Below are 27,568 nucleotides of genomic sequence, written 5' to 3'. Positions count from 1 at the left end.
GTCCTAAACAGGATGAATAATGTCATAGTTCGGATCCGAAGTCAAATTCTAAGCCTAAAGCTAGCTCTTTACTCTGGCCATAATACGTAGTCCCCACAGTGTATATAATGCAAATAGTATAAGGCCATGGTCCTATTTATTTCTAAATTTGTAAGTTTATGCGCTCATTTATTGATTTAGCATTTGATTTGTTATTTACTGAAATTATTGTTTTTGTATTACACTGACTTGCCTTAGTTGCAAATATGGCTTCCATTCGAGGGATTGTACTGCCCGGGACGTGCGGTCCTTGGGAAAGAGGCAATGTACGAATTTTGTATACATGTATATAATTTTAGTGAAATCATATGAAAAATTTGAGTATCTCTTGTATAATGTAATACGAAAGGCATTAAGAAAGGGAAGGTGCGACGGAAAAATAAGGTTACAGGGCCAAGCCCATTTCAACATCGAGCTAAATGGGCATCTCCCTAAATTGGAGAGATAAGGCCAAGGTGGCAGGTGTTTTTGCGACACGCCAAATCTGGCGAGAAGTCATCCAAACTTGGCGATTATTTGGCGACATTTTGGTCCGATCCCTTCTATGAATATAATTGTTCTGTTTCCTGCGTGTAAGTGTATTCTGTTCTAATATATAAATGCAACTGTATCTGTCTTCCTGAAATTTCGAGAAGCTGAATGTACTGAAAATTTCTAGGCGGCGAGGGGGGGACTATATAAGAACGGATAGAGCGTCAGTTCTCAGTTGTTTAGTTCAGAGCATTGAGAGATTTCTGCGTGAACTCCGCCTGTTAGATGCGCTTTGCACCTCCCTTTTTCTTGCAGTTGCCTCTACTAAATGTGTATATATATATATATTAATTTTTCTATGTAAAAATAAGATAAAATATTATTTTTACATTTACTATGTAAAAATAAGATTTATAATTTAATAGCCTCTTAATTTAATTTGGCCTCTTAATTTAAGCCTTTTAATTTGGGTATTTCCTCTCTATTTTAAAAATAGTAATAACTTTTCTGGACTGCATCATTTCTTAGATCAATATAGTCAAATGGCTTACGTAACGCTCATGACGTAATTCGGAATCTGAAATCAAAACTTTGAGAAGTGAAACCTTTTCAACCCAAATCAAAACCTTCTCTTAGTGAGCTTCCATACTGTATAATTGAGCACTTTTGCTTCTACCTCTGTTCAGGTTGGGCGCTATTTCATTCTGATCTCTTTCTATCGGAATAGTATCATAAATTTAAATATTCTGTAAATAGGCACGATTAGTGCCACGTGAATTGTGGCCAAAAAATGAATTGGAATGAAAATGAATACTTAATATTACTCGGCTGCCAAGTTTCCTAATTACTGCGAAGTCAACATTTTAGTATATTACGCAATCTGAATTCTTCTATACATCTACCCAAATTGTCTAAAAACTAAATAAAACCAATAAAAACCAAACAGAAATATTTTATCTTAATCTATGTATTCTAAATTAGAGGAAATTAAACTTTTTGATAAAAGAAAAGATTTTAATTTTTCTACTAATAAACTTCTAAATTGGAATTCAAACATATCTAAAAAAGTTATTGCAAATACTATTTTTAACAAAATTAGTAGAATTAAAAAAGTTTGCACTGAAATAGAAACACGAAAAGAAGAAATTCTAATTCTCATCAATATTTTAAAAGAAAATGAAATTCCTTTAAAATTCATTAATAGTATGTTAAAGAAATATGGAGTAGTCTACACCCTATAATACTTTTTAAGTATGAATTTTTTACCTGAAAGCTTCAAAAGAGAAGGATAAAGAAGGATGTTTTAAAGGGTTGTAGAGACATTAAGTATTTTTGGAAGCAGGCAAGATGAAAAATTAGCAACGCCTTGCCGGGAATCGAACCACGGAACTCTTAATTACGCGCTGAGCGTGCAGACCACCACACCACAAAGGCATGCGAAGAAGACGGTTATAAATATGTATATATATTATATACCTTATAGGGTATATAGGTATTTTTTTAAAATTATTATTCTGTTACTAACATTGGCCTTATATATTTTCAAAGTCGTCATGGCAGCCCATGTCGTGAAGACTTTTTACTTTAACATAATTCCTTTACTTCCTTTTTAAACTCTTTCTGTAATTTTAAAGTACAAAATTTAAAAAATAAAATTCAAATTTATAGATATATTACTCATATCTATTAACATTTTTTAAAAACTATTTGATCACTTTTTGGACAACTTTTTAAGTTTTTTTAAGGATTAATTTATTTTAAAATTTAATTAAAGTTTTACATTAAATAATATTATTTATACCCTTTTTGTTTTACCAGAGTAAGATTTTACTTAAATTTAATTCAATTAATATAATCTTTTTCTTCACCACCTTCCTTTTTCTGCCAAAAATTATTCTCTGCCCCAAATAACCGAATCCCCTGTCCTTTCCTTCCCTTGAATTCTATCTATTCCCTAACGAGTGACGAAAAAATTGCCTGCCTTCCATTCCTGAAAGCAAATCTGAAAGCGAAAGTGCCTGCGATAAAGAAAAGTGCAAAAAGGATGTGAGATAAGAGAGAAATTTTCCACAATGGAGGAAATAAAGGTTTGTTCTTTCCCGGAAGACACGTTAGCCTTGGAATAATAATAATAATAATAATAAAATTTAACTTATTTTCTCCGGCTTAGCAGGAGATGATGTCACTTAAAAAATGCATCAAATGCAGTCATTCGCTACCTTTTCATATTCCCTATCTCAACGGACACAGCAAGCGGTAGCATTTTAGAGGTAAGTCGCTAATCATTATTTATGTTATTGGCTTACACCTATATAATACATTGCAACAATATTATATTCGTATATATATATAATTTAAAAAATTAAAGGAAAAGTCGGAATTTTAATGGTAGATTATAAATTCTTCCCTATGAAGGCCCTAACCAATTTTTTCTTATTGAAAGTCGTAACCCAAAAGGAGAACATGTAAAATTAAAAACTTCAAACACGTACACAAAACTGAAAATAATACAAAATGGAACAATAAACAAAACATATGCATTAATCTCCTTTGTTTAACGTTTCAAACAGAATTTGTCAAGGGGAAAGTGTTTTGAAGCCTTAAAATCAGAGTTGATTAATGAGTTCTGAATACATGCTTCGTTCCTCTGAACCATTTGAGACTCAAAACCGCTATATTTGTACAAATCTTAACTTTAAAACAATATTTTAGTGGCTGTCAAACGTGCAGACGTTTTCTCCACGTGTATTCGAAACCCCAGAACTACAAAAATAATATACAAAAGTTAAAAACATAAAAAACAAAAACATTCATTTTATGGGAAAACAAAATGCTTAGAAAACCTAAAAAGGCCAAACGAACTAATTACAAACATATACACCAAGGGGAAACCCTGAACAATACAAGAAACATTTTTCAAAATGAAATTTTTTTATTTGGTCAGCATTTAAAGCCTAAAATAAGGGCGGTTCGAAAGAGTATTAAATTAGCTTTCTTCCAAATCGTCCAAAAATACACAGAAAAATACTCATAATAAAAGGCTGCAGAGAACTAACGTAGTTTTAATAAAAAAAGCTTTCAAAAATAACCATAAAAGCTGCCGAGAACAAACGAAGATTTTTAAAAAGCTTTCAAAAAATAACCATAAAAAGCTGCCGAGAACTAACGAAGATTTTACTTAAAAAAATATAATACATTATAATACTCAAAACAAAAAGCTACCCAGAACAAAGTTTCATTTAGAAAGCTGCAGAGAAATAACGAAGTATTTAATTAAAAATACCCTGAACAATACCCCAAAATTCTCAAAACAAAAGCTGCCAAGAACAAATGAAGTGTTGTTAAATAGCTTAAAAATTTTTAGAAAATACTCATATTAAAACTGCCTACAACAACCGAAGTTTAAATAAAAAGACCTTATTAATTGAAAAATCAATGAGGAAAAATGAAAAAAAAAAAAAAAAAAAAAAAAAAAAAAAGCAAACATACCTATATATATGTAAGAAAAATAAAAGAATATGTAAAAGATTAAATTAGCAACGTTAATTTCCTTTCTCAATTCTAAAAATAGTAACCTCTCTTTCTGCAGTGCGTCATTTCTAGATTAATCCATGTCAGATGACTCTTACATAATTCTGGTGATGTAAATGGAACTAAAACTTAAGCAGTCAATAGTAATTTTACAGCAGTATTAAATGTTCAACCAAAATGCATTGAGAACCTAAACTAACTCAGTCTGAATTAAGATTTCACCCTGAACATAATGCACTTGCTTCCTACGCTTTGGGCTTAGCTGGATTGCTGCCTGTCTGCTCCTTTTTCTTATTGCAAATTTACCTAAAATGTAATAGGATAGGCACATTTAATGTGCCAACTTGATTGTGGCCACAACATGTTTGTTGAAACAAAAAATGAAGATTTAATTTGCCTTCATCTCCAATTTCCTATTCAGTATGGATCAACACTTCTACGCCATCAAAATTCTGCTCGTCATTACTTCTAAGTTTGTTTTTTTATTACACACAAATATATGTAATATATATACGTATGTGTACAGAGTGTTCGAAGAAATAGCTACATGGGCTTAGTTTTTAAAATACTCGTTTTTTATGCTCGGCAGATGTTTCAAATTATACAGAAGGTTTTTGAAAACTTTTAGAACCATTTTGATAATGAGTTAATAAAAAGGCAAGTGTTTTGGAATTAAAATTTCTGGCAACAGTTTATTATTTGAAACAAAAATTAACGCCTTCTACTTTTACATTGATTCTTCTCTCAAAATTTAATATATAAACTGTAAATTGAAAAATATATTTTTCGGATCCGAAGCGAAATATTCTTATTCCATAATTCCAAAACGTTGTGAAATTTTGAAAATTTCGAACTGCAAAATAAGCATCCTTATTGAACGCAAAGGGAAAAACCGTAAATCATTACTTCTACATGGAAAGAAGACACAAAATGAATATGCAAGTGACGAACGCTTCTAATGTTTCTTAAAGTTAACTCGTTGGTAACAAAGAAAATCCCCCGATGCAGAAATCAATTGCGTAGTCTTTAAATATAAATGCTGCAACAATAAATAAAATAATAAATCAAGATTTACGACTTGAGCTAAAAAGCCACCTACTTGAAAGTCACACTTTTTGTGTGATGGGTTGGTTCTTGTAACAGGTTGGCATACAGTTCGACAGTTAGAAGGGATAGGTTCGGCGTGATTTTTGTAGGTAGTTCGCGAAGGGTTGTCTTTATTAATGAGACGAAACAAATTACAACGTGGAACGAATTCATTTTAAGATATTCGAATACACTGAGGAAGGGGAAAATTCAGCGAATATTTTTACTTCCTTCTTGAATCAGTAGAGTAGAATTCAGCGAATATTTTTACTTCCTTCTTGAATAAGTAGAGACGATATTGTAATCGCGAAAATTTTCGGGTATCATATTTCAATGCAAATACCCATTTTAACCATTCCCGAATCCATTTTGAGTATTGTTTTGCAAGATGTCTACCCGTACAGACAGAGTGAAGAAATCTAATTTTGAACTCGTTGTGAAAAACTAAAAATACAAGAACTTTGACTCCCGCATATTACGAAAGGGATAAATTACGCAAGGAAATAGGGTAAATATTTCTGCTAAATTCTATCGACAAGTTGCCTCCTAACCATCGTCAATTAATTTTAGAATGAAAAACACTTTCAACAGTTTACAATATAACAACTCACTCAATAACAACAATGCAAAAAGAAATGAAAATTCCCGAATTCACAAGTCAGATCTGTGTCTAAAAATTCTTAATTATAATTTAATCAACTTTTCGGATTAATTATAGAAAAGCAACGTCGTTCTTCGGAAGTATGAAAAGCCTGAATTTTTCACCACGAATATTCAAACTGAATCTCCGACCACCAGTATTCACAACGAGCCTCAATTAAAGAGTACAACTAAAAATATATCTGAATTTGAAGTATATCTCAACGATCGGCAATATGTTGAAGATCTTGAAAAAAAAAAATCTGAACGCTCAGCAAGAGTAACGTACGTGCGCAACAGCTCATTTGGTAATTAATATTTACGGAGTGATTTGAAGAAAAAAAAGTATTTGCATGTCCTTGATTCAAGAAGGTAAGTAAACTGCAAGGATTAAAGGAATATTTGGCATCCTTTTCGAGATAAAAATATGCTTGACAGCAATTAGTTTCGGATTTTTTGTAGCGCAGTATTTAGTAGTCAGATCCTTCAGAAAATCTCGCAGGAAGCATCTTTCTCTAAACCTGGAAACTCTCGTATGCTTTAATTTAATTAAAGTAAGTACCCGCGGTGGCAACAAGCAACGTGAATACCATCACTAGCATGTTTTACTACCTTCTACCAACTTATATATAAGATGGTCATAATAATGCATACGTGTATCGATTCAACAGGATGTATGTTTTTTCAATGCGCTGATCAATTTACGCAAGAAACAAGGGGGTGTTGCCATTAAAAAATTTCAAAACTTTTTCCCTGTAACTGTAAACCTATAACAGTTTTGCAGCAATTAATATAGCGTATTGTTGCACTTGTATGTCCTCAAGTTTATCGATACCTCAATAACGTGAGAATATGGCTGCAAGTCAAGATGAATTTATATTCTACAAGAGAAATAGCACAGAAGAAAATTAAATTATGGTATTCGTTTCAAAGAATTAAATATATTATAAACACTTCCTTTTCTTTAATTAAACGGGTACTTACGTATTAACGCAACTACCCTGACGCAATTTTTTAGAGATGAAAAGGTAAAAGTTACTCATCCGGTGCAAGTTGGTGGTTTTTGTGCCTTTTTAAAAATGTTTCCTATACTATCGATATTTATCCTAAGTTTTGCAAACATTATCAAGTTATGAAAAGAAAATATACTTTAGCAATTAAAAGTACAAGTTTTAATTGCTAAATAAAGATTACGTGATATATTAAAAAAATTAAAACTGCTACATCATCAAATCCTTCGGTAATTTTTTACAGTATTCTTCTCCCCAAGTATTTGTTTGTTTGCGGCTTGTTTTGGCTTAAAATAATTGGAGAACTGCAGAGTCTCGGCATCGCGCAAAACTCGTCAACACCAGATATCTAACGAATGTATCTCTTTGTTGCTCCTTAGAGACAAAAGAATATCACCATTTATCTATAAACGTTGAAACTTGGAATACAACAAAAAGGATGCATACGAAAATGGCGACGTTGCTTTATTGAAGGATTATAATGGACAGGGTTGTCTGATGAACAGTTATGCATATGGTTGCCTGAGTATAGCATATTCTGAAATTTGGCGGTTTCTCCTAAGACGGTTGGAATAACACGCAAGTACCTAAAAAGCATTAATTGACTTTCCAAATAAAATATAATTTTTAATTAAAAAATAAAGGGACAAACATTGACTTATATTGATATATAAATTTAGAAACACCAGTTTTAACATTTAGCCAATTATACCTAATAAAATATAACCGAAAATTTCGTATGACAGACTTTTCTATTTATTGGAACAACCAATTACATTCTGTTTACAAACGATCCACTGAAACTGATACTTTACTTAAAACATGAAATTGGCGGGAAGTCATACGCTGGTTACATATCAGACTTTTCTGGATACAGCTGGTGGATAAGCAAACAAGTATGATCTCATTCATGTATAAAACTTCCATAATTAGTAATCCATAAGCTTACATTATTTGCCTGCTTCTTTAAAATGCAATATACAGTAACATCCCGAATCAGACCGACAATAAGTCTGATTTCGTATCAGTCGGGATGAGTATCCTACGATAAGGTTCAAATGTAAGAAATTTGTAATAACAAAATCTAAAGTTTCGTTACGGCAAGAACGTATAATTATTTCCGGCCATTTTAAGAATAAGTGCTGAATAAAAATTAATTAAATTTTTAGCATTTTGACGAAACATTTATTATACGGAATTTTTTATATAATCTAAGGAACTGTATTCCATATTATCCAGCACTATCAAGCCAATAAACTCAATTACAATATTTAACAAATAAATACACAGAGTTTATTATCAACCAGATATAAATATCATATATAATATTATTCAGTATTAAAACAAATGCTTTACTTTTTTAGCTGCTTTATTTAAGGGGAAGAAATAGTACGAAAACAAATGAAAAATCCTTACGTGATATTCCCTCCAAGTGTAAAGAGATTTTATTAATAATTTAAGATACAGCATTAGATTAATAAATAGTATTAGAGAAATAAAATGAAAAAAGGACCATTCACGAAGGATCTCATTTGTTTTCGAACATTTAAGTTTTCCAGTTTTATTTGCAAATGCCAGTTACTAAATACTAGAGAAATAATTTTTCCCACGTATACCACTGATTACCTGTTTTAAAAATCTGCTTGTGTTACTGGTATTTTGTGGGAAAACAAAATAACTTATCAAAACGTTTTGAAAATGAACTCATGTAAGTATTCGGATATTTCGAATAAATAATATTATATTTAATAACAACACGAAAATAACAAGGTCTCCAATTTTTTTTTTTTATATCTTTTAGCTACAATAACACTTTTTATGTCCTTTAGCATTTATTTTAATATTTTTTCGCGTAAAAATATTCGATTTTGTACTATTCCTCCTTAAGAATTGCTAAATTCAATCAACATACGTTCCCTAGGATTAAGTGCAGTAATATTAAATAATGCAGATAACTTCAGGACATTTACCAAAAGGCGAATATTTAGAACAATATGTTTATTATCGTTATCTTGATGGAACTTGAACGTATTTTGCATTCTAAATTTCTTGCACACGCTTTCAGGTTTCCATTAAGAATATTTATATATTTATTTTGATTCATATAACTTTCCATACAAACTAGTATATATCCACACAAATAATAATTTCCAAATGAAGACGATAATTCTTGTGATATACTTTTACTTAAAACAAAGCACTACTGGAGTGTCCGAATTATTAAGTAAGTACTGATTCGCACTTGTTGAATAAATTATTTTATTACAAGGAATAGTTTGATGATATTTATAGCGTGACTTAAAATAGAGGAAAGATAATATATTAAAAATATTTAAAATTTACTAGCCCAAAGGGGTGTTAGAACCAAAAGGCTATTAGTCTTAAAACGGCAATTTGCGTCGTTTCACTTTCTGCGTTGATTCACTTTTCAAACTGTTGCCACCAAATATTCTTGCCATGTATTATATTTTAAAAAAACTAAATAATGAAGAATATGTATGAATGCATCAATGTTTTCCGCATTGTGAAAAAACAACGGTAACTAGAGCCATCAAATTTTGAATAAGGTAGTCCTCCAACCGAACATGGGCACTTGGAAGCCCGCATTTTGAATTTCGAATTTGTTTTATTATCTAAATCAAATTTTGTAAAACTTTAACGAATTTTTTATTAACAAATTCAACGATTCCAAAGCGAGTAATGGCAACACTGTAAGGGAAAAAAAAGACATTTTTATCTCCAGCGCACGAGACTGTGTATCGGAAATTCTAAAGAAATGCTGTTTTTAATTATTTTGTGATATTGTAGTTGAATTGAATTTTATGTGGTTTAAGTGCGAAGAACATGATATTTAATAAACAAAAAGGTAACACATAAAAAAACACTAAAAAAACTCCTTTTGGGAGTAATATAAAATCTTTCTTTTTTTTGGGGGGAGGGTTATATTATTTAGTACAAAATCTATGTAAATATATTTCGAAAATACAAGTATCCGAAAAGAAAGGTAAGCCAAGGTATCTATTCATTTTCTTTTAATGGTGGATAAATTCCTTCAATTGCTTTTTATATTTATAAAGTTAATCATGAATAAGACTATGTCAAAGATTTAAATTTCTTTCCATCTTTAATAAGTTTGAAGAACTTCACTCCTCAAAAAAGCACACGCATATCAATACTTTGAAAACAAAATTATCCACAGTTACAAAAACTAAGCTGAAATACATTAAAAAAAAATCCGATGTGGAAACCGCATGGTTTCCTTGTACGCCTATTAAATTATACACATTTTTTGAGCATTTTATTTAAACTTATTTCCTCTATCTAACTTAATTAGCTGATCCCTCAAGGTGAGTTGAAAATGACGTTAAAAATTTCAATTTTGAAATAAAATATCCGTGGAAAATTTTGTCTCACGTTAAATTTCTTTTTATTGTTTTCATAACGAGCACAAAACGTTCCCAAATATAAATATGTCAAAACTTTCCGAAATGTAATATAGGAACCGGGTGACCCGCATTAAATGTTAGACTTCATTATTTGTCGAAAACTATTTTTTCAAGTTTGGATTTGCCAAAACATGAATATTTTCGTCATTTAAAATACTTCTGTAATTGGAAGAATATATTTAGAACTAATGCTTCACAAAGGCGAAAATTTTGAAATTCATAATTAATAAATTTTAAATAACCTAATAAAGGCAACAAAGAATTTAATAAATATAAAAACCAAAACTTTAAACAATCAATACCCCAATTCCAAAAAATCATTAAAAGAAATTTTAAAAAAAGAACATAACAGAAGAGTAATTCAATCAACTTCAATGCTATTTCATCAGGCGCAAGGAACATTGAAATCAATTGAAATCTCTCTTCTACGAAAATCCTTGCTTTTCTGTATCCAGAATTAGTTGATGTACCATTTCAATCTAATTTAATGATAATAGTTCAAGCGAAAATTCTGGCCCTTCCCCAAAGCAAGGAAGAAAATTCAATTAGAACTTGTACTTTAAATAAAGATATTTCTATTTTGTTAAAAGCACTGAAGCCGAAGGTACATAATTAAAATACTTCAGTGAAAAAAAATCATAATTTTACTTTTAAAAATTTATATAATCCAAATTATTTTAAACTTTGGTGAAATTATAAAACTTCGGTGAAAAAACAAGGAAAAAATTCAATTAGAACCTGTACTTTAAATAAAGAAAATTCTATTTTGTTAAAACAACTGAAACCGAAACTGAATAATTAAAATACCAAAATTCTACCTTTAAACAGCAAACCAGCGGCCGAGCGGTAAAGTCGCTGAACACTGGTAGTTCGGTCCGAGGTTCGAATCCCGCGAACGGGCTGGCTGCATGGGCGTTTTCGTGGTTTTCCCCATGTGTAACGTGTATACGAGCCAGTTTCCCTTAGAAAATCCTCCACGAAGGCATCCCTCCTCTTAGGCAGATAGCCCTCGAGGCTTTGCCATACTCACACACACACACACACACTCTACCTTTAAACATATATCATATAATCAAAAGCATTTTAAACTTTAGGTGAGATTATAAAACTTGGGTGAAAAAAAAACTTAATTAAAACTCACAATAAGTAACTAAAAACCTCGAGCATTTTCATTAGACTTCAATGGAAGCAAGTAATATCACGGCTGTAGTGACTTACAGGTTTAAAGTGCGAAAATACTCATGGGCGTTTCCGTGGTTTTCCCGATGTGTAACGTGTATACGAGACAGTTACCCTTAGAAAGTCCTTCACGAAGGCATCGGTCCTCTTAGGCAGATAGCCCTCGAGGCTTTGCCATAATCACACACAAACATTCATTTTATAGCTCAGAGTGCATAAAAATTATTTATATGAAGAGTTACCAGAAATAAATCTAAAACGATGTATAAAAGAGATTAAACAAATAAAAAAGAAGCAGTTTTTCGCAGACGATTCAGCGCCGCTTACCTAATGCGCATGCGCTACTAATTAATTCAGTTTTCACTTCGCGGCAAGGCAAAAATACATAAAAATTCAAAATATTTTCATTAAAATTTGAAAGATATAGAAAAACATAAAACACCAAGTACAGTTAAAACAATTAAAAATCATTTTTTACAATTAAAATTACAGTTTCTATGCAAAAACAAGCTAATAACCTAAATGATAATTCCAGAATGAATTAAGCATAATTTAATTCGCAATAATAAAAGAAGACGTTACTTTGTTGTTGCAAAGCTTAGTTCCTCTAGTTTGCAACAAATCCACTATTCTGCTAAGTTTCAAATGTAAACAAATATGGCTGCTATGGTAATCAAAAATTAGGCTTAGCCGCACTTAAAAAACTTTTAAATTGTTAGTAATTCCACAATTATTGCATGCAGGTTAATTAAAGGCATAAAAATCTTAACCAGAACAACATAATTCAATAATTTTTAAAGCAAAAAATGCATAATTTACAAACATATAAGAATAAAGAAACTTACCTAAGTCGAATCCACTCTCTTCTGAGGCTACTCGATTTTGAGTTATGCGAGATACATAGGGACATACGTACAGGCGCCAAGAAAAAAAAATCTCTTCAGAATTCATTTTAAATCAGTTTTATATTTTTTTGAGGGGAAAAGATTCCTTTATTCTGTCCCTACGTACAGATCTCACGCAAAAACATCGTTAAATTGCATTCGATAGCGGTCAAAATGGATATTTTCGTTGAAATATGATACCCGAAATTTTTCGCGATTACAATACTTCCTTTTTACTTCGTATAAGGAAGTAAAAAGAGAGGTTCACAATTGGATGTTACAGCAGTCCCGTATTGCTAATCGTTTTGAGTTATGCGAAATACACACATACGTGCGTAAGTACGGACGTCACGAAAAAATCCATTTTACGATCTGTTTTGGAATAAAGATTCCTTTATTTCGTACGTCCATACAGACGTCATGAAAAATAAATAAATAAATAAAAATAAAATAAAATAAAATAAACAAATAAATAATAAAAATAAAAAATAAATATTATTAATAATAATAATATCGACTCGGAAATGGTCAAAATGGATGTTTAAGTTGAAATCTGAAAACCGAATTTTTTTTGCGATTACAGTACTTCTTTTAACTTCGTACAAGGAAATAATAAAGGAGCTCTAAACATAGTTAGTCCTAGAACTATTTCAATAAAAATTACATCGGTTGAATTGATTTGAAAAATAAAAACGTACCTTAATACATTTATTTATAGGTAATTATTGTTGATGATTTCTAAATTATAGTTTCTAAATAACTTTAATTAAAAAAGAAACATTACAAATTAAACTATTAAAAAAGAAACTTTACTATAGAACATTTTTCCTAACCAGAATCACAACATACTCCAAAACCATAACATTTTCTACTGATGCCAGATACATTCACTCAATCTTTTATAATCAAGAAAAAAATTAACGTTGCTCAGTATTAAGAATTTTAAAACAAATATCATGAATCACTTACAGAACGTTCCAGACACTTCAAAATGTTCACAATAAAGTACATAATAATACATAATATAGGAATTAATTATAGGAATAATGAACTTTTTGCATTCTGGCAACAGTAACCCACAGCTGATATTTTTTGAATTTTACTCTTCCTTCTCTTTTTGAAAACAATTTTCACATTTTCCCCTTTCCATTAAAAGGTAAGCTGCTTTTTAATCCCACTTTCTTTACGTATTACTATTCAAACTATGATTTGTTAAATTTATTGAATAATTTCGTAAGCGCACTAGTGAGTGATATTACATTTTTGAAAGTCAAGTGTTTGAAACTCTTAACGCTTTTCAAAGTTGAATAACTTCAAACTGAAATATAATCAATAATATTTTTCATGTAAAAGCAGTGGGGTAATAATGTTAGAAATACTACCGGACGTTTTAAAAGGTGCTACTTTGGTAGACGGTTGCACGGATTTTTGGCGATTTACGTTGGCCGAATTGTTGGCGCGATTTTTACAAACGTCAGCCATCTTGAAAAACGCTGTTTTTACGCATAGTAAAGTATTCGAAACTTAAAAAAAATAAATAAATATCGTTAAAAGTAATGGATTAATTTTTTGTTGAAAATGTCATTTTTTAAGATGGCAGCCAAGTGTAAATAAATACATTTACTATGAGTATAAAATACTAAAGTAAGGTTATTATTACTTTCACATAGCAAAGAAGAGAATAAAAACACCGCTATAAAAACATTGGGCCAACGTTTAATTAGATTAACATATTACTGAAATTGAATATCGAATTAAAAACCATCATACCAACATTTAAAAGAATTAGAATATTATTAAATTCAAATACTTTAAAATACGTTATATAGAATATAATTAACATTAAAACATATGGACAATAATTATCTCAGCAATTTCTGAAAATAGTGTATTAATTTTTTTAACAAAAATTGAAGTATACAATTATAAAATAAAAGAAAAATATGTACTTACATTTTTTTGAGTGTTTAACCTGTTGTTTATTGATAAGTACCACAGTAAAAAATCAGAATCATAATTTAGATAACATCTTTGAAGACATCTTTGTAGGACTTCGAAGATATAAATTAAATTTTAAAACGGCGCCGAAATACACAAATTGTCAGTAACCAATCAGGGAGCTGATTACAGCTCGTTAATGCACAAATATTCTATAACCAATCAGGGAGCTGATTACAGCTCGTTAATGCACAAATATTCTATAACCAATCAGAGAGCTTATTACATCACGGCTAGAACTAAAATTATTTAAAAATTCATACATAATAAAATCATTTTTTAAAAAAATGCAAAATTAAATTGTATTTTAATATTTAACAGCCATAAATAATGTTTAAAACAATAGATTAAATTTATACATATTAAAACGAATTACTTTTAAAGTGAGGTGACGTCATTGATTACATCATCCACAACATAAAATTTCATAAAATATGATAAACAATAAAATTTTTATTTCAAATAAAAATGCAAAATTAAATTGATTTTTAATATTTAAAAGCCATAAATAATATTTTAAACACGGAACTTATGCACAATAAAACGTATTATTTTTTAAATAAAATGACAACAAAGTATCGGTTACCATAAATAACTTATCCAGCAATGGGTTTACTATAAGTTGTATTACTCGCCAAAGGAAAATCGCCAAAATTCGTGTAACCGTCTACCAAAGAAGCACCTAATACATAATATAGGAATTAATTATACGAATAATGAACTTTTTGCATTCTGGCAACAGTAACCCACAGCTGATATTTTTTGAATTTTACTCTTCCTTCTCTTTTTGAAAACAATTTTCACATTTTCCCCTTTCCATTAAAAGGTAAGCTGCTTTTTAATCCCACTTTCTTTACGTATTAATATTCAAACTATGATTTGTTAAATTTACCCAATAATTTCGTAAGCGCACTAGTGAGTGATATTACATTTTTGAAAGTCAAGTGTTTGAAACTCTTAACGCTTTTCAAAGTTGAATAACTTCAAACTGAAATATAATCAATAATATTTTTCATGTAAAAGCAGTGGGTTAATAATGTTAGAAATGCTACCTAACGTTTTAAAATACTATTTAATGGCTGTCATAAAATTGCTTCATTGCGATAGGGATCTTTTTTAATTTATTTTTTAACAACACTGCAGGACTTAAACAAATCTGTCAGTACGGAATGGTGACAAGAAAACTCCGCGTGACTTAAAAAAAAAAAAAAAAAAAAAAAAAAAAATGCGGGTGAGGGAAAAAAAATTGTGCTTTAACTGATTAAACCGAAAAACTATCACCAGCGGCTGAGCGGTAACGTCGCTGAACACTGGTAGTTCGGTCCGAGGTTCGAATCCCGCGAACGGGCTGGCTGCATGGGCGTTTTCGTGGTTTTTCTCATGTGTAACGTGTATACGAGTCAGTTTCCCTTAAAACGTCCTCCACGAAGGCATCCCTCCTTTAAGGCAGATAGCCCTCGAGTGCTTTGCCGTAATCTAATAAACCTAAAACCTAAACCGATAAACTATCATGGTGAAAATGTGCTTTAGCCCACTGTTTGCTGATTTTCACAGTAAAGTCTCAGAATACGTTGCATAAACAAAGTTGCGAAGGCGGAGCTAAGTGACGTCCATAAATGGGTGCAACTAAGCTTGTACCAGTTATTAAAACTAAGCTTGTACCAGTTATTATACCATTTATTAAAACAGTAAACAACGTCGCAGTCTCTCATACTTGTATTTCATACAGCTTCAGTATTTTCAAAGATTTTTAAGCTATAGAATTTATGCAAATAAAAAAAAATTTTGTAAATTTATTCCGGCAATGATATCAGAATGTTGCAAATTATTGCGTGTCTTTTAAAAAAAAATAGTATATACTCCAATTTGTGTTAAATCTATTAATATAAGGGCTCGATAAATTTCAAAACTTGCCCTTTTGATGATTTTCTTGATGCTGGATTATATTCCGGGTAGCTGCTAGGAAAAAACTAATGTCTTTTGTGAAATCATTCATAACGTAAAATTAATCATACGCATGACTTTTCTTTTTCTTAGTTTTATATTGACATAATATTATTTACATTTTAAGTTTAAAAGGATAATTATTTAAACAACAATATCCGATTACAGACGATTCAAAAACTGCCCAAAATCGAGTTCAGGTTCTAAAAAAAATGCTAGTTCTACAGTTTTCGTCTGGTTTCTCTCTGTTGCCAAAACGCTCGAATCAATAACTATTTTTCCTCTTCTTTTTTTCTTTTTCTTTTACCGGAGTAGTTGCCAACAAATTTAAATTCATATTATCGAACATTTTAATTTTATCATTTTTACAAATAACCTTGTTGCTAAGTAACGACACATTTCCTTAGGTACTAGTAAGTAGACAATCTTCCATTATTTTCTAAGACTTTTAAACATTAATAAAAAAAGAAAATATTTTTTATCGCATATCAACATCATACACAGCTTTCATATCACTATTTCTTAAATTCTTAAATCCCGTCATATTCTCTCTGTAGTCATACTAGAACTCTACACATTCTACTGATAAAAAAATCTTAATTTCTCACAATGAAAGAAATAAATATTACAAATCTGGAACACCAAGCAATACTTCACATACACACACACACACACACACACACATATTATCAATGAACTCGATATAATTGATAATCGAATTGATCATATTATCAAGTGCAACTGCGATAGCAAATCTTACGTATTAAAATAACAAAGTAAAAGTTATTTACAGGGTCAAAGTTTACATTGCTACTATTGAGTAGATCGTCGGATAATCGATATTTTTCGGAGAGCATTATCAACATATCAAAACCAAACAATTAAAAATACAATTTAATTTTTTTAAAACAAGAGATGTCTAAAGTATAACTTGCAATTAAAACAACAATACCAATTTAAAATTCACAAACGATACATTAAACATTGCATATAAAATACGTTACATTACTGCTCAGCATAACATACAGCGTCTCTTTGCCCATGTGCATAACGATTTGTATTTACTCGAAAAACATCAAAGAATTGCAAAAACTTGGTGTCCATGTACACATCGATCTATTTTCACTCAAAAAAAAAAAAAAAAAAAATCAGAGAATTGCTCAAACTCGGCATTGCGCACTGCATTGACCCATAAACCCTTCGATCTATTTTCACTCAAAAAAAAAAAAAAAAAAAATCAGAGAATTGCTCAAACTCGGCATTGCGCACTGCATTGACCCATGTACCCTTCGATCTATTTTCACTCCAAAAAAAAAAAAAAAAAAAAAAAAAAAAAAAAAAAAAAAATCAGAGAATTACACAAACATGGCATCGCGCACAACCTCGGCATTGCCCACTGCACTGGTTTTGCCCATGTTCACATCAATCTATTTTCACTTGAAAACATCAGAGAAATGCACAAACTCTGCATTTGCTTTGGCCATGTACACATCGATTAATTTTCACTTAACATTAGAGAATTGCACAACATCGGCATTGCACACTGCATTGGCTTTGCCTATGTACACATCGATCTATTTTTACTTGAAAAACATCAAAGAATTGTACAACCTCAGCTTTTTTCATCTTCTAGGATTGAGGCAAAATATTAAAGATAAGCAACATTAATTAAAATGAAGCATACAAGAAAAAAATTTTCATTTACCCTTTTCATGAAAAATGTAAAGTCGTTTTGAGGGTCTTTTTTATATGTATATATATATATATGTAAGATAAAAATATATGAATCAGAATTATAACTATAAACATTAATTCTTCCTCTCTATTCTAAAGTCGTAATAACTTATCTGCATTGCGTCATTCAAATTAATCATGCGATCTTACGTAACCGTTAATACCATATGCCTCTTGACGACCAATCACCGAATTGTAAACCAAAACTTTTCTCTTCGCGTGCCTCCATCTTGCATAACGATGCACTTCAGCTTTTGCTCTGTGCTCTGCTAAAATGTAATATCGCTGGCTTGCTTTCTATCTCAAAAATATCAAAAATGTAAATCTGTGGATAGGCACGACTAGAGTGCCAAATGATTGTGGCCACAAATATCAATTGGAAATAAAAATGGAATTAAAACTGCCTCGACTGCCAAGTTCTTTAAATACTACGCAATCAAAATTCTTGTTCAATATGGATCTAAGCACGCATCTACAGTGTTCCGTCATTTCCTTTGTGCTTTTAATATGACAATTATGGCTCCCCGGCGGGGAATCGAAGCCCGGTCTCCCGCGTGACAGGCGGGGATACTGACCTTCGTTTTTCCTTTGCTTTTATTATGACAATTAAGTCGACAGGATAGTTTCCTGCAGCCTGAAACCTCAATGGAAAATTTAATTCAGCTCTTCAAATCATCGTTTTGTGATAAATCCAAGATAATGTGAAATAAGTGAATGATCAAGTTTGTTTTTTCAGTGTTTAAAAAATAACAGATCATTCTTCTGCTGTGGTGTTTTGCAAGTGCTTCAAAAAAAAAATAATCATGCGTAGTGTTTCCAGATTGAAAGTAATCTCTCGATAAATTGAGAAGTTCGAATGCCTAGTGAAAAAGAAATCATCAGTGAATTTACCGTTTAGGAATTAAGCATTACAGCGGTTCAAGGTCGATCCGAGTTAGTGTTTGCAAATATGTGCGACAGAAAATTATTTGCACTTCCGCTTTTTCAACAGCTCAAAAATTATTACATTCGTGTGAACCTAGCTCAGGAACTAAATTATTTAATGTGCTGCGAATTCTATAGTTTTCATTTCAACTTTGGTTAAAATTTCTGCAATTTGTTTTGACAAAATCTGAAATTCTTGTTCATTAATTTTTCTAATTTTTCATAATTATATGTGAGCAAATTTAGTAACGAATTTTAAGCTATTTAAATTATTCATAGGGAAGGATATTAAGATAAGTTTTTATGTTTTTGAAATTTTGTTGAGAATTTTGAATACGAATTTTATAATTATTCTAAAAATGAAGATATTAAAAATAAGTGAAATTATTACAGATAAGTAATATGAAATTATGGTAAATGCATGTTAAGATTTATGGGTTATTGTGTGTTAAGTATAGTATGATGAGGGTGTACTGGTTCCTTCAACAGAGGCCTGTAATTACCTCTGTACAGTTGTTCCCTTCACCCTCTTCAAATAAGATAATGTTGGAGGCTCTCATTTTATGAGTGTGTGCAATTCTTTTATATTATCATTATTATTATATTTTTTTATTATGGAATGTATTAGTGCAGTTCTCAAAGGCCAGTTACCTTAATGCAAGGAACGGAGGCCTTTTCAAGTAACTGCCAAGGCACCCTAGGCCACCAGTGCATAGAACACACTGGTTAGCTCAAGAGGACAGCCCTATTGATGGATATGTTTGTTTAGAAGTATTGCGAGGCTTCCAGTTTGGTAAAATACAGGAATTGTAAATGAAAGATGATAACGGTGAAACCATAATTTCTGAAGCTCACTCCTATTATTATATGGTATTAAAATATAATTTATCAATATGAAAATTAATATCATAAATATTTATGTGCATTACATTTAATTATAAATATTGATTATGTAAAAGTTTATTTTGTAATATTCTGCGATAACAAGAACCTTCCCTGAAGAATTATGATTATGTGAACTCTCAAACAAAAAGACTTTTAGACTGGAATGCTGAAAAAGTCAATAGGACTCTAAAAATTAAAAATTTATTTAAAAAAAATTGATATTTATAAATTATACTTTTATAGAATCAAAATTTTATGATTTATGTTTTTTTTTAACATTTGCTAGTGCTTTAACTCTCTCTCTTTAAAAAGGCTTCTCTTTCGCTACGCCTTTTTCTTTTTTGAAGGGGGGGGAATATGTAAGATAAAAATATATGAATCAGAATTATAACTATAAACATTAATTCTCCCTCTCTATTCTAAAGTCGTAATAACTTATCTGCATTGCGTCATTCAAATTAATCATGCGATCTTACGTAACCGTTAATACCATATGCCTCTTGACGACCAATCACCGAATTGTAAACCAAAACTTTTCTCTTCGCGTGCCTCCATCTTGCATAACGATGCACTTCAGCTTTTGCTCTGTGCTCTGCTAAGATGTAATATCGCTGGCTTGCTTTCTATCTCAAAAGTATCAAAAATGTAAATCTTCTGTGGATAGGCACGACTAGAGTGCCAAGTGATTGTGGCCACAAATATCAATTGGAAATAAAAATGGAATTAAAACTGCCTCGACTGCCAAGTTCTTTAAATACTACGCAATCAAAATTCTTGTTCAATATGGATCTAAGCACGCATCTACAGTGTTCCGTCATTTCCTTTGTGCTTTTAATATGACAATTATGGCTCCCCGGCGGGGAATCGAACCTCGGTCTCCCGCGTGACAGGCGGGGATACTGACCTTCGTTTTTCCTTTGCTTTTATTATGACATATATATATATTGAATTCATTTCAAGAGGAAACTCTTTTGGACACTCCCCTATCTTTAAGAAAACTTACTAACGTTTTATCCGCCGTTTCCGTAATATATGCAGAAAAATGGAAAAAACCCACAGGGGGAAACGCTCGATTAAGAACCACCACATAAGAACATTCAAATCGCAACTGAATTAGCTGCTCAAATTAAAAAAAAAAAAAAAAAAAAAAAAAAAAAAAAAAAAAAAAAAAAAAGAAAGCTTTCAGATTTTACATTACGCCCAAAAGGGCGTTTTTTTTTTTAATGTTTTGTGTGTTACCTTTATTTATCAAGTATCACGTTCTTCGCACTTAAACCATAAAATTCACTTCAACAGCAATATCCCAAAATAATTTTAAAATGAGCATAGCGTTTAGAACTTCCGATATACAGTTTCGCGCTCTGGAGATAATACCTCCCCCCTGCACTGTACTGCCATTACTCGCTTTGAAATCTTTTGAGTTTGTTAATCGAAAATTCGTTAAAGTTTTACAAAATATGAAACAGATAACAAAACAAAATTCCAAGTTTGGGATGCCCATATTTGGTTGAAAACGTACGTTATTCAAAATTTGATGGCTCTTGGTACCATTGTTTTATCACAATGCGAGAAACATTTATGCAGATTTTTTAATATTTAATTTCTTTAAATATAACACAGAGCGATAACATTTAGTGGTAACAGAATAACAACACAGCTTCAAAATATCGTGATAGCCATTTTGGCGTGTTTATTGCCCATTCAAAAAAATCGCCAAGCAGTGGGCTAAACCGCATTTCAGCCAAATATTATTACCGAAAACTTGATTAAACTGAAAAACTATCATTTCGTTCAATCGCGCATATCGAATTAATGTTATGCAGGAATTTCGCTGTATGCTTCATATCCTTTAACCAATATTTTTACATATTTTAACAGTTTTATTGATTGCTTACTCATTAAAGAAAATTATAGTTATTTGTTAAAATAAATTATATTTATTTGTTTTATAAGTATCTGAATTTTACAGACTAGCTGTAAACAAAGAAAAATACAATTTATTTCCAACTAGCAGCTAAGCTGCCATTTTTCGTCTGGCTTTAAATGTACCGGAAAAATGCCTGAAGGGAATACCAAACGTTAAATTTAAAATCTGCGCAGAATTTTACTCTGCAAAACAACTTCACAAAAAGAAAAGGCAAATGAAAAAAATGTATTACATATAACAAAATTACAATGAAATACGCAATATCCCTTAATACAAATATTAATTATCCTAATAAATAAATTAATCAACTTCCCGTTGCCTTCTCTCAACAAACGTCTAGTATTCAAGAGAAACATTAAATTTAAAAACTGCATAGAATTATCGCCCTCATTTTTCCAAGTGGCTACAGTGTTGATTTTCAACAGTCAGCAGTCCAGTATGCAATTGAATGAAAAACTGTTGTTAAAAACCACATTTCTAAAAGAATGAAACTATTCAAAATGATGCGATAAACTCAAAAAAATAAAAAATCTGATTTGAATTTTGAAAAAATCGTTTCGAAGTGCACTGGCTCTTGTCGAGATGCACCTATATACCAAATTTCGTAGCTCTGGGTCTACGCGCAGCACGAAGGAAAGACAAAACAGACTCTTTCTTTTATGATATGTAGAGATTATTCTGAAATCAAAACAATTATGGTTCAACGTGATTAACTGTTTTCCTCGCTCTTCTAAAACATAAAAATGCTTTTCTTTTTCTTTTGTAAAATAAAAAGTAACTTTAATTTTTTAAAGTACATTTTTTTTAGTTATTCTATTATACATGTTTCTATAATTTACGTTTTATATACTAAAATTAGCTACCCCCTAATATTGAAAACACGAAATAATTAAAAAAAAACTAACTAAATTCTCTACTAATTAAGTAAAACTTCATAATAATTATCGGCTTTTTTTAAGGTGTTACAAGGAAAAAACAATGGTATTCATGTAGTATGCGATCTACCGCTTTAATTAACTCGTTATTTCACAGATGGCACCACTGAAACTTATTTTTAAATATGAAAATAAAATACGAAAATATAAAGGAAAGTAATTTAATTAATTAATTTAATAACTCATTAACTTTTTTATTCCACTAAATTTAGTTTACAGTTGGCGAGTTGGCGATTTTGACGACTTTAATAAGAAAGATCACCAAACCCTCGGCATTTATAATACCTCAGGATATATTATCAACCAGAAAGGATCAAACGAGAACAATTAAAACTACAAAATTGATGATTAAAAATACAGTTTACTTTTGCTCTCTCCAGTCTTACATAATTTTCCCTCAGCTGCCGAGAAATTTCTAGTACTATGCATTTCTGGAAATTACTGGTAGGTATATACGGTTAATAAGAACCGGATACTGTTACAGTTACATATAAGGATCAATCACAGTTATGCAACTACAATACCAATTACATTCATACAAGGACCGGACCAACCACAATGTTAGTCCTGTCCCTGTATCTTATTTTTTCGCCAAAGCTTCTCTCAAGGTCTTTCATGTTACATTATACAAGAGATACTACTTCATTAAAATTCTTTAAATATATAAAAAAAAATTCGTAACAATTAATTTTATAGGTTTCTTGAGTCAATAAAATTTTAAACATCACCGACTTAATCCATCTGATACTTTAGAAATTACAAGGAGAAAAATCCTCCACTACGAAACTATTTTTGTCAGCCTTAACAGACACTTTCGGATATACAGTAAAACCTCGGTTATTCGTTCGTGAAGGCCATTTGTCATCGAAAATGTTCGTAAAACAGAACAATTTTTCCCTAGGAATCAATGTAAAAAGTTTAAACTGTAAAATCATTCTTGGACATAATAATTGTTTATTTAAACCAGAGATTCCTTTGCATGACCCTTTTTAGAATCCATATACAGTATAACAAATTTTAACATGTTTCGAAAACAATTTCAAAGTTTATTTTGATTTTTATTTTTTCAGGATTTTATTACACAATGGCTTCACCCATCTTCAGTCTTAGAACTCTGATAAAACATTATGAGGTAAGTAAATACTATTTAACATGCCAAAATGAAACAGTACAGCGTGCTCGTAAAAAAACTTCCCCGATATATGAACCCCTAGCAACTTACCGCTGAACCAACTAAAATGAAGTTTCAGATATTGTTATTTGAAGGTATGTCGTTCGAGATTGTGATGATTTAATACAATACAGCTCTCATACTTACAGTGAAAAGATTTCGAAATTTTCGGATAGCAACATCTACTTTTATTGCGCCGATTGATCAGCACACGGAGAAACCATAAATGACGTTGGATTGATACACGTTAAACGAACGTAACATATTTTTGGTCTTGGGGTTATCTGAAATCTAGGGCGTAAATAAGAGGGTATTGCGATTCGAAAATTTCGAAATTTTTTCAATGTAACCGTAACCGGGAGACTCTATTGTTTTTCAATCATTATAACCACGAACGCCTATCTTCAAATAACGGTGCCTGAAATTTCATTCCAGTTGTTGAGTGAGTAGGTCGTTATAGGTTCATATATCGGGGAAGATTTTTTATGACTATGCTGTATTTTTCAAACATGTGTGTAATACCCATTTGTACTCTAACGTTTTAAAACGCACTTATGCACAATCTAAATCAGAGTTTGATTAATGAAGCTGACACCACGCTCTGTGCCGTACTCAAAATAAGTATTCTCATCCAGGGCACCGACTACGTAATAATTCGCAGTCCTTTTAATTATCATTTTCCTCCACAATTACCTAACAGACATAAGAGCAAAAATGCATTAAAAAAGGTAGTTTCTGGAAAAAGACATAAAAATCCTTGCTAGTAATGAACTGAAGATTTATAAGTAAATGAACAAGGAAAGATATAGTCATAAAACAATTTTATTAATTTTAATACTAGGTATTTGCGTATTAGCCCGTCGACCGTGAAAGCTAAAATCGAATAACGAAAACTGGCGGAGATGCCGCCAAAGTTGCGCCAATCGTTTCTGCACAATTCAGAAGGACCCGACGCGTTTTTATTTTAAAAACAACGAGCATTCGTTACGCTTCCTTTTTGCGCCTCATAAAAAGGCTTTCGTCGATTTAAGCCCTCCGATTTCACCCGAAGCTTTGTTTAGAATGCTATGAGTATAAACTTCCTAAAGGTTGTAATTTGTTACTGTTTTGTGGCCGTATTCAGCTGACCATATATGTTCATTATTATATTATTACACATTATATGCAATTTTTTTAAACAAAGAAAAACTGATGTCGAAACCGCATGACTTTATTGTACGGCTTAACAAATTCTATACCTTTTGCTGCACTTCATTTAAAATTATTTCCTCGAATTGCTACAAATTAATTAACCGAACCTACCAGGCAGGTTGAAACTGATATCAAAAATTGCAGATTTTGAAATTAAATATCCCTGTCAGTTTTTATCCTTTACAGTTTTATTACTTCATACGGAATATAAGCTTTCCAAAATATAAGCATAGGAAATGAAAGCATTAAAAGTTTGATTCCGTTATTTAAAAAATAATAATAATAAACAAACAAAACTTTTTAATTTTTATTTATTTGTTTATTTATATTTATTTTTTTTTTTTTTTTTTAAATTTTCCATTGCCAAACCATGAACATTTTCGTCATTTAAAACACACACATACATATATATATATATATATATACACACACACATGTAACCCCCGGCAGTTCCAAAAGTATATTATGTATACACGTTTGGTCCTGGCGAATGCAATAAAAAATGGAAGTGCATAACTAGATTTTATGGCAGTCACACACACAAAATTTGAACGTTTTGCGGCTTATCATTTGAGTTATGTGAGAAATATACAAACGTAGATACATACAGGCGTTGTGAAAAAAAGTCTATTTTGAATCCATTTCACAATCAGTTTTAGAATAAAAAATACCTTTTTCCTCGTACGTATAGACGCCATTCAAGAAAACAGTCAAAATGGACTCACGAAACGGTTAAAGTGGGCGTTCCGTTGAAATCTGGATAACAGAATGTTTTCGGATTACAGTACTTCCTTTACTTCGTACAAGTAAGTAAAATTACAGCAACAACAGCCAACTTATATTATCGTTCAGAGAAACAAACGGAAGCTTATCGAGAATCAATCGGGGGGGGTACAACGAATGAAAGCGCAAATGTTAACGGGCGTATTGTGACGTCATGTTTATCCATAATTTGCGTAAAATAGCACTGCTTGGCAACAGTTTCATGGTCCAAGAGATAACACGTAAGTATCCGGGAATATAATACATTATACCCGATAACGGATAAAAGCACACTATTATTTATCAATATTATTACAGGACACTTGAAAGTTTAACCAATTGTAGGCCTTCATAAATTCATATTGTGGTGCATTATTTTACACAATTAAAATCTACTACATACTGTATAAATAATATTTTAAATTTCTATTCTAAAATCTACACGAAGCAGATTTCGTATTCTATACCTAGTAAATATGTTCTCTTTTTAAGCAATCAAATTTAAAAAAAATCGTACATTTTCCCCCAGTGTCCAAGATACATACATAAGGTACTCAACGCAGTCTAGGGGGAAATGCGAACATTTAACTGCAAAGAATTTAGCTACTTAAAAAACTGACAATTAAGTTATAAATCAATTCCTGATTGATGACATACAACTTTGCTGTTAAGAATAAATTATTTTTGAAAGACTGTGGCTAGAATGGAGAAAGTGAGGCATCGGCCTCGGAGGGAAACGCAAAACTGATACATAATAAGGCCCACAAACAGCCGAGTATTTAAGTCAGTTAACACTGATAATTTCGACCTGCTTCGATTTCAGACGAATGAGGTGGCTGCATATAGACGTTCTCGTGTTTTCTCGTGTGTAACGTGATTACGAGCTAGTTTCCCTTAGAAGGTTTCCCACAAAGGTAGCCTTCTCTTAGGCAGATAGCTCTCGCGTGCTTTGCTATAATTAAATAAAGCAAACAAGCTAAAATACGACAAGTACGTTAAAAAGAATAAAGTATATTTAAAGAAGTGTAGTTCTGATGTATTACAAATCTGTGACTTGAAGAATTTAAAAATTGTTTTCAGTTGAAATTAATGTCTAATGTTTTTGCATATAGAAGAACATAACGAGTCTTCCATGTAAAATGGATAATATTTACCAATTTTAGTAAGCATTTCGTTCATTTCTTTTTCATACAGCTCATACCTATGACAACGCTGTTCGTTGCCCACATGGTGGGTTCCTTTGCTTTCGGCGCGTACATGCTTTGCACGAAACCGGATGTAACGTAAGTATTCTTCATTTTTATAAATTATCCGATTTGCTGAATGCAGAATTATAATTCATTCAAAGTATTTTTTTCCCACAAAAATACGAAATCTGGTGGATAGTGGCGTAGCTAGAGCTTTTGCTGCCCAGGATATCCCCGAGTCTGCCACTTGAGAATGGTCCGCTTCTCTCGATATAAAAATAAATAACTAAAAAAAAAAGGTCAAAATGATATATAGGAAAATAAATTTAAACTTTACATTTACTATTTTGAAGAAAAATTTAATTTTAACATTTTAAAATTATATTGTTCTTTTTTTCAGGGTGGGGGAGGTTCTCAAAAACCACTGATGATATTTATTGTAAAGGTCTACTTGATAGTTGAGTGTAATGTTGACTGTTGAGAAAGATTGCTTAAATGCAAAATAAACATTTGTAATTCTTAAATACTATCTAAATACTATTTAGAAAACTGTTCTGACAACTAGCACTGTTTACAATTCTGAGGTAAGTTATCAACAGTATTACAATATCTGGAACTTTGTTAC

General features: G+C 31.0%; 1 long non-coding RNA gene across 1 annotated transcript in view; it reads left to right on the top strand.

Annotated features, from left to right (window-relative positions):
• The first annotated feature begins 2,652 nt into the window (after positions 1–2,652).
• The window catches only part of LOC146994977 (uncharacterized), a 36,156-nt gene continuing 11,240 nt past the window's right edge, over positions 2,653–27,568 (top strand). The window contains exons 1-3 of the long non-coding RNA XR_015043409.1: positions 2,653–2,780; positions 23,703–23,764; positions 26,951–27,039. This is a non-coding gene — a long non-coding RNA (uncharacterized LOC146994977). The remainder of the gene's footprint in view (positions 2,781–23,702; positions 23,765–26,950; positions 27,040–27,568) is intronic.

This window comes from Stegodyphus dumicola, chromosome 10 (assembly GCF_044657685.1).
Source record: "Stegodyphus dumicola isolate Sdum_Otavi_A_Nest chromosome 10, ASM4465768v1".
NCBI classification, from domain to species: Eukaryota; Metazoa; Arthropoda; class Arachnida; order Araneae; family Eresidae; genus Stegodyphus; species Stegodyphus dumicola.
This window is presented reverse-complemented; position numbering and strand designations above follow the sequence as displayed.